Source organism: Gavia stellata, chromosome 2 (assembly GCF_030936135.1).
Source record: "Gavia stellata isolate bGavSte3 chromosome 2, bGavSte3.hap2, whole genome shotgun sequence".
In the NCBI taxonomy this organism is placed as follows: Eukaryota; Metazoa; Chordata; class Aves; order Gaviiformes; family Gaviidae; genus Gavia; species Gavia stellata.
In genome coordinates, this window is record NC_082595.1 from 1775226 (window position 1) to 1783423 (window position 8198).

General features: G+C 39.7%; 1 long non-coding RNA gene across 1 annotated transcript; it reads left to right on the plus strand.

Moving 5' to 3' along the window:
* The first annotated feature begins 6790 nt into the window (after positions 1 to 6790).
* LOC132321990 (uncharacterized) lies at positions 6791 to 7441 on the plus strand. Its single transcript, XR_009484986.1, has 2 exons — positions 6791 to 6834; positions 7174 to 7441. It is a non-coding gene; the product is annotated as an uncharacterized LOC132321990 (long non-coding RNA).
* Positions 7442 to 8198: the final 757 nt, after the last annotated feature.

The window sequence follows — 8198 nt, forward strand, 5'->3', positions numbered from 1 at the left end:
TCATGTAGATAAATGGGGTGTCTTTGCATTACAGTTGTATACAGCTAGCAGTTTCGGAAAGAGTATACTTGGCATACTTTTTACAGCTCAGATAATGGCTCATTATAGGTAAAAGTTGCTGTAAATTGTGCGGACTATGAAATATCAACTGGGGGAGCACTGCAGCCAAAAAGCGTAGGACTTCATAAGGTACAGCTAATGTGGCTCAAATGATATCATCAAGCCCTTACTTCAAAAGTTAATGAGGTTTGTAGTAAACTACAGTTTAGACTGCTGACAAAAATTATTAGGACAGTAAGCAATTCCTTTTGTTTGCTAGTACTCCATAAAATATCAACTGCATAAAAGGAACCAAGCACATAAAAATACAAGGTAAAGCATGGAGGTAAAGCGTGAGATAAGAAGTTTGTGGGTTTGCTATTAATGGTGAAAATTACAATTTTGTTTTGTTTTAATAAAGATATTTAAGAAACATCTCTGCATTTCTTTAGGTAAATCCGGGAACATACCTTTGTAACAATAGATTTTTACCTGAGGCTCAGTGGTGTGAGGATGTATCAGCACCTTTGGCCATAGGTGTATTCAGCAGTATATGTGTCGCAACATGCCTCCAACACCAGCTAAGTGCTGTCACACATTTCATCAATCAAGAAGATCTCGTCAAGCTATGCTATAGTGCTCTACGCATTCAAGAGCAACGGGAGAGTATTTTGGATTGTGTGTAGGCTAAACAGGAAAATACAGAAGTCAGTAATTTTACTGTCACAATTGCCAAAGCTGTTCAAAATGTGTTATTAAAGGCAAAAGGAAAAGGGAGGATAGGAGAGGAGAAGCCAGCGAGCGCAGGAGGCGAGCGGGAATAACTTTTCCTACTGCCGTAAGCGTTCTGGGTCGGAGTCATAGGAAGGAAACGCTCCCGCTGTCCTGTCTGTAGGCAAGCACGAAAGGATCTGGGCCAATTTCGACCAGACGGTGCCGTAGCTGGAGCTTTTGCTCCTTAGTCAAGGCCAAGCTGTGCATAAGCCATCACAAACATTTGATACGCCTGTTCTCAGATGATGGGCGTAATGCAGAAGCCTTATAGCAGCGTGCATTTTACTTGATTGTATATTAGTAGGGTCAGTTGTATCTAACCTATATTTTCATGGAGTTAAGGGCTATACTGGGGAAAGTGGAATATAGTGGAACTATAACATCGCTAATAGTGTGATAATTATAAAGAGGAACATAATTCACATTTTCTTCATACACAAGAACAAAAAGAAATCAGTTGATACTTCTGTCAAAGGAGCTATATAATTATTTAAAGGTAATTTTTCCAGGCTTTTTTAACAAGAATAATCATCCATAAAATTTATTTTAAGTTTTTTTTACAGATTTTAAGATTTTTTTTCTATTTATTTAGAAAATGCGAATACTTATATATGCATACACAAAGTATTACAGTTTGCTCTTACATGCTAAGAGTTAAATCTGAGGAGAAGTTTAAGCTGTTCTTTCTACCTCCTTAACTTGAAGCAGGCAAAGCAACCGCAGAAAGCCTTGCAGGTTTCCGGCACGCCCCCGAGGAAGCCTTGTGGAACTGGCACCACAGATACCAGATACTGCTTGAGCAAATCCTGTGCTTAAGAAAAGTGGCTTGGCTTCTCTCCTTTTTGCACAGTAGCGGGACAAGACCTTCCCTCTTCAAAACAGTTTTCTTTTCAAATATGTCGAATTGTTTCAGAGGTTTCTCAGCCCTGATGCTCTCAGGCATGGGAAGATGATTAATTAACGTCCTTTCCTAGGAATGTTTTTTAGGAGATTTAAGCTGCAGTCTGAATTTTGGAGAAGTGCTTGATTTGTGTGAGAAGGAGGGGTTGGATGATACTGCTGTGAAGCTTACAGCTGTTGCTGAAAAAGCTAATTACTCTAATAGCAGATAAACTATTCTTTTGATTTTTCTGTAGGTTGTATGTTAAGCATTAATTATTTAAAGTGTTGAAACTTCTATTCAGGCATTTAGTAATTTTGCAAAAGAAAATTAGTCTCTGAAGTCAGTTTTCCCTGTTTCATTTATGATTTTTGAAGTGCAAGTTTAATTCTGTTGTATCCAAAAAAGTACCTCAGCTTGGGCCACTTGATATTTCATATTAGATATGCATTTGAGATTATAGCTGTGTTGTTGGGGGTTTTTTCTTCATGAGAAGAACAAAGTGGTGGTCTGCTGGTACACTTTCCACTATAGCTGAGGTGAATTCCTAATATTCTTACAAATATGGAAAAACAGTTGATTAAGACTGATGCCCACATAGGGGTTGCAGGTTTAACTAGTGCTATAAAGAGGAAACCTTCCTTAGCGTTTAGTATGTTTGGGTTTTCTTTCAGGGAAGGGAAATAATGTTTTGAACCACAGGTTTGCATAGTCAGAGTGGAGGATTTAAAAATGATCACCTAATTTTGTAAATTGTTAATTAAAAAAACACTATTAAAAAGTGGTAAATTTCGCATACTCTTCAAAGCAACTAAAAAGCTGTTTTGAACCCAATGCTTATTGTATGTAACTGCTCTAAGAAATGCCTTGAAAAAGCTCACGCATGCTGCAAAAATCTGCCTTAGCAATGACTGATTTTTAATCAAATTGAGGTAGGATGAATAAAGCACATCTTTTCTCTTTCGTTCCTTCTTTCCTTCTTCACAGTTACATTTTCTCATTTATGGTTAGTACAGAATTCAGACCTAGAAGCACCTGAAACTCTACAATTGAATTTAAGAAATGGTTTAAATGGTAAATTTGATTCTTCTTGGCCTGACTACATGAGTACAAATCAAAAATTATTCCATGGAAATCAATGTGGCTGTAGTAATGTAATGTAATCTCAATAGAACCAGGAAAATACATCAGCCCACAGGAGAGAAGCTTGTAATAAAAAATGTTTGTCATTCTAAAAAAAAAGATCAGGGTAGTGATATTCTATCTTCTTATTGAAAAATAATTTTGACTTAAAAAATATACTTCTTGCACAAAGCTGCCCTTTATCAAGGAAAACTTAATCTGTCTACATTTGGTGTAAAGTGAAATTTTATGTTTTCCAAAACTAATTATGAGAAGACTTTTGTTTTTCAATATCAATGTGTATTTTACCCAAAGCTGTATTATTAAATTCAATAATTCAGTTTTTTTTTCCTTAAAGTACACTATTGTAATTTGGCTTAATTTTTATCACTTTGTAACTGGAGGCAGAATTCAGCCATCTATGTTGCTTAACCTTCTTGTCAGCAATCATACAGTATTCCTTTAGCATAAAAGTGGCCAATGTAAATACTAATATCGCACGTTTTAGTGCATGTAACAGTATTGCTTAAATTTAAATCTAAAGTACACCTAAATTAAAACCGTAACTACATGGGTTTAATTTTTTTTTCTTTCTTAAACAGCTGACAAACCAGCATCATCTCCCTGCTACGCACTTTCTGTGGAGCCCCCATGGTACCGCAGTGGGCACACTGATCTTGAGAGAGAGAAAAACTTAATCTCTGCCCATGAAACCTGCCTGCACACATACACCAATGTCATGTAGCAGGGAGGAGCGGTCTGAAGTTTACTGCAGGTAACTATGGAATATAAATACTTCCATGGTGACAAGTTCAATGTCTATTTGTTTCTTAAAGCACCCAATAACCCGTCTTTTATTTAATCATTGCTTCAGCTCTACATTCAGGGTTATCCCCAAATGATATTAAAACCAGCCTGAGTGCATTTGTTTGGTAGAAGTAGCTAAGCCTGTGGAAATTGCAAATTATAGCTCCCTATAATTTAATGAGGGCAGGGACCCACGCAATTATTTATAATTCTGGCTTACTGCAGGAGTAGATGAACGTCCCTGGTTACCTCTGCCAGCCGTGCTGCATGAGCGCTGCTGATCGTGATGTCCTCTGGGCTGACGGAGGGGCAGTTTTGCCAATTTTCCACTGTCACAGCATCTCAGCTTTCATCCCGCCAACAGATGTTGTTCAGTATTAAAGCCGGTCAAAACAGTGAGCTGAATCTGGGCTGTTATTTCTAATAGCAAACTTAAAAGAATACAGCTGTGAAATGCACATTGCAATTAATTTTATTTTTAGCGACTGTTTTCATAATGGTCTAACCAAATGTAGAAGCAGCACTTTCAGTTGCAGAAATGCAGGATGAGTTATTTGTCCTTGGTCTTCGAATAGAACAAAAATCAATGGTAGTTCAAAATACATTGTTGCTTTTATTCAGTATCTTTCCATATCTTTAGTGTCACTTGTATTATTTCACCTCAAAATCTAATTCTTAGACATAACTCTGTGGCTTGCTCTTAAAAATTAAAATTAAAAACGCTTTTTTCCCCCGTCACTTCATGGCCAAAGAACCATGAGCGAATACAAACCTCTGCATTTTTTCAGTCCTATCAGCTTGATCTGAGAAGAACTCTCTCTCCGTAGATATGTGTGTGTGTGTGCACCATACAAGAGATTCAGTCACGGTGAAAGCCAGTGACATTCCTTGTTGGCTCATTTCAGAGGCATCAGTCACTCAGTAACTCTGTCCTATTTTCTTGAAATTCTGTCAAGAAAGTGTTTTCCTACCAAAAAGATTTTTTTCCTCAAGCAGGAGACAGAAGACATTGTGGAAGCTGCAGAGAGGCTCACTAGCTGTGAAAAAGATTTGAACACTTGTTAAATAAGATGAATAAACAAGGATTGTTGCAGAGTATGCTCAGGTACAATGCCTGAAATCGTTTTCAGATTTGCATTTCCACAGACGTGGCTTATTAGCCGCTAAGACTTTGAGATCCCATTTCTTTTGGTGGGAATTGCGAATTTTTAGTCTGGCACAGTTCCGTTCCCTGAAGGCTGTGATCAGCAGATATAAACACATACAGCACTTGCATATGATTCCAGTGTCTATCTTTTGTCTACAATACCATTTTGCTTTCAGAGGAGTCTTGACAAGATTATAAAATCACAAGTAGAAAAGACCATGAAATAGTTCTGCTTTGGTTCTTTAAATCGTTCAAGGCCACACCTCGAATCCTGTGTTCAGTTTTGGGCCCCTCACTACAAGAAGGACATTGAGGTGCTGGAGCGTGTCCAGAGAAGGGCGACGAAGCTGGTGAGGGGTCTGGAGCACAAGTCTGATGAGGAGCAGCTGAGGGAGCTGGGGTTGTTCAGTCTGGAGAAGAGGAGGCTGAGGGGAGACCTCATCGCTCTCTACAACTGCCTGAAAGGGGGTTGTGGGGAGGTGGGTGTTGGTCTCTTCTCCAAGTGACGAGGGACAGGACAATAGGAAATGGCCTCAAGTTGTGCCAGGGGAAGTTCAGGCTGGATATTGGGAAAAATTTCTTTACTGAGAGAGTGGTGAAGCATTGGAACAGGCTGCCCAGGGAGGTGGTGGAGTCACCATCCCTGGAGGTGTTCAAGGAACGTGTAGATGTGGCACTGCAGGACATGGTTTAGTGGTGTTGGGTTGATGGTTGGACTTGATGATCTTACAGGTCTTTTCTAACCTTAGTGATTCTGTGATTCTTCTATTTGAATAACTTTGCATGAGCATCATTTGTCTTACCGGTAGAAAGGTTTTCCAGTAGAAAGGCTTTTCAATTAATGGTTACAGTACAGGTTTTGTTAAAACTGTGTTGCTAAAAGCAAATGGTTTGAATTTTAACTTGTCTTTGAGTTCAACTTTTTTCCATTTTTCTCCCTTTCTCTGCTCATTCATTTCCACTTATATTCTTAAGGATCTACGCGGTATTATAGTACTTTTCACAGGACTTCATCTGATTTTAAGCTTTCGCTGGATTCTCTTTCTGGTCAGTTGATGAACTTTTAAAAGTTTCTGCAGTTTGAAATACAAGAGCAAGGAGGTCCTTAGTCAGGCTGACTAAACCTAGCAATATGGCACCGACAGGGAATACGAGCACCATGAGGGAGAGGGCTGGGAAGAACGGACAAGCTCCTGTGTACACAGCTCAGGTCTCGGGGATCTTGAGACAGGCTGGTCATGTTAATGTTTTGTTGTGTAGAGTGAACAAGGCAGTGTAGATATATTGGTTTAGATGTTGGAGTATGTTTCCACTGATGAATATATGATCAGTCGTGTTTCTCAGGCATGCTATTCATGAACACGGACACGCGGAGCTGCCACTGTGAAGTAACAAGCAACTAGTGAATAACCTGCTCCACCAAGTATATGCAATTTGATATGTGACGCTGTAAAAGTCATAAAAAGGTTTTGCTGGAGTGCGCCTGCCTGTGACAGCAAAGGGATTGTGTCATTTCCTATCCCTACTCAGATGGCAGGGGAACAACCTACCTCAAGGAGCAAGAGGAAAATTACTTGAAACATCGGCTACGGTGGCACTGGATAGTCTTCTGAGGAGAAGGAGGGATGGTGCGTTGACATGATGTGACTATGACAACCACACACGCGCACACACACACAAGAAGAAAGGCAGCCGGAGTACCAATCCAGTTTGGCAACTTCAGTCTTCTCTTCAGAAGGTTTCCCCACTCCCCTGATGGGCCGTGAAATACTTTCTTCATGGTACTCCGTAACATTGTCACTGCTTACGTTTTTATATACTAAAAGGTAGAACTGATGTTTTAAAAAAAGTCTCAAAAAAAAAAAAATCCAGTGCTTAGCTTTTCTGAAATATTAAAACCATAAAAGCACCATCAAAGCATTTTCTTCTAATTTTAGGGAACTTCCCCACCAGGAAAGAGTGTTGGAGTTTTTGGTTATATACAGACAGTGCAAGATGTTCTCCCCATCCACACACTGGAGAGGTTTTACGCCCACTCCCCGAAACAGCTTTCACGCCACAAGAGGTAAGAACTGTGCTTCTGACAAGGTTTTAATTGTAAATGTAATTTAAGCAAACATTTTTATTACCTGTGGTAAGTAACTTTCTGTAGGCAAAATTACCATTGGTGTTCCTTTAGTCGTGTATCATATTTCCACTAGAGTCGTCTTCACATTAGGTCAAATTAGCACAAAATGTATTTCCTGTGCAACACCCCTTAGGCTGTATCCCACAATTACATGGAATTGATTGGTTTTGACTTCTAAGAGAAGCTGTGGGGAAAAATACAATATATAACACAGGCAAAGCAAGTGTTAATTCTGTCTTCTCACAGTTAAATTTTTTTTTTTTCTTTGATTAACAGAACGGAGGAGCAAAAAGAGGTAATGCATGAGCCTTGCCCACTTCACTGGACTCTCCGAAGACCCGGTGTACGGTCCCCGCCAGGCTTACCAATTCCCGCTGTAACAGCAGTCAGCCTACCGTGCGAGCGAGGACCAAGTCAGCGTCACCAAAGCAGTGCCGTGCTGCGCCAGCTCCGCGACTGGCAATTCTCAGACACCTTTAATGATGAGTATGTCATTTCTCTGAAGCCACCATCTTTTCCAGTAAACACTTTTTCCTAACTGTCACGAATGAGTGGTTTAGGCTGCTTAAAGAATCCCCGTTAAGGGTATTGGTAAAAGCAATTTTAATGCAAGTTTATAAAAATGCGACTTAACAGAATTCAATGGCAAGGTTCACTCTACTACTTACTAACAGGTACAAAGGAAAATCAAATTAGAATCAACTCAGAATGATTTATACATAGAAAGCGAGCGAGCGGAGAAACAAAGGGGTGAAGAACAGGGAAGACCCTCCCGTTGAGTCACAAGGTCCAGAATGGACTCCCTTGCTTTCTAAACTTCTCCAAGAGGAGTTCAGGTGCAGCTGAATTCAGACTTAGTCTCAGACTTGGTCAACAGTTTATGTTTAAAGGAAAAGAGAGAGTACAAGGGATAAAGAAATCCTCCCGTTGAGTCACGCAGTTCAGAATAGACCCCCTCGCTTTCTAAACTTCTTAGAGAGGAGTCTAGGTGCGGCTAGGTCTAATCTCAGACCCAGACTTGGTCAACGGGTTTTATCTAAAGGATTATGTGTACTTAGCAGCAATTTGAGGTTCATTCACGATTTGAGGTAAATAATAAGATTTTAGCAGCACTTAATCACAGATTAGTTCCAAGATGTACAAAGCAAGCTAGTCACAACTATAGCTTGATTACAGATTGATTTACACACGCACACACACAGACGTAAAGCTATAGATATATACAAAGGTACCTGCTAAAAATTCCCCTCGAGTTCTGTGAAAATACTCACTTCAAATGCCTCGGCATTCCTCAACAGGCC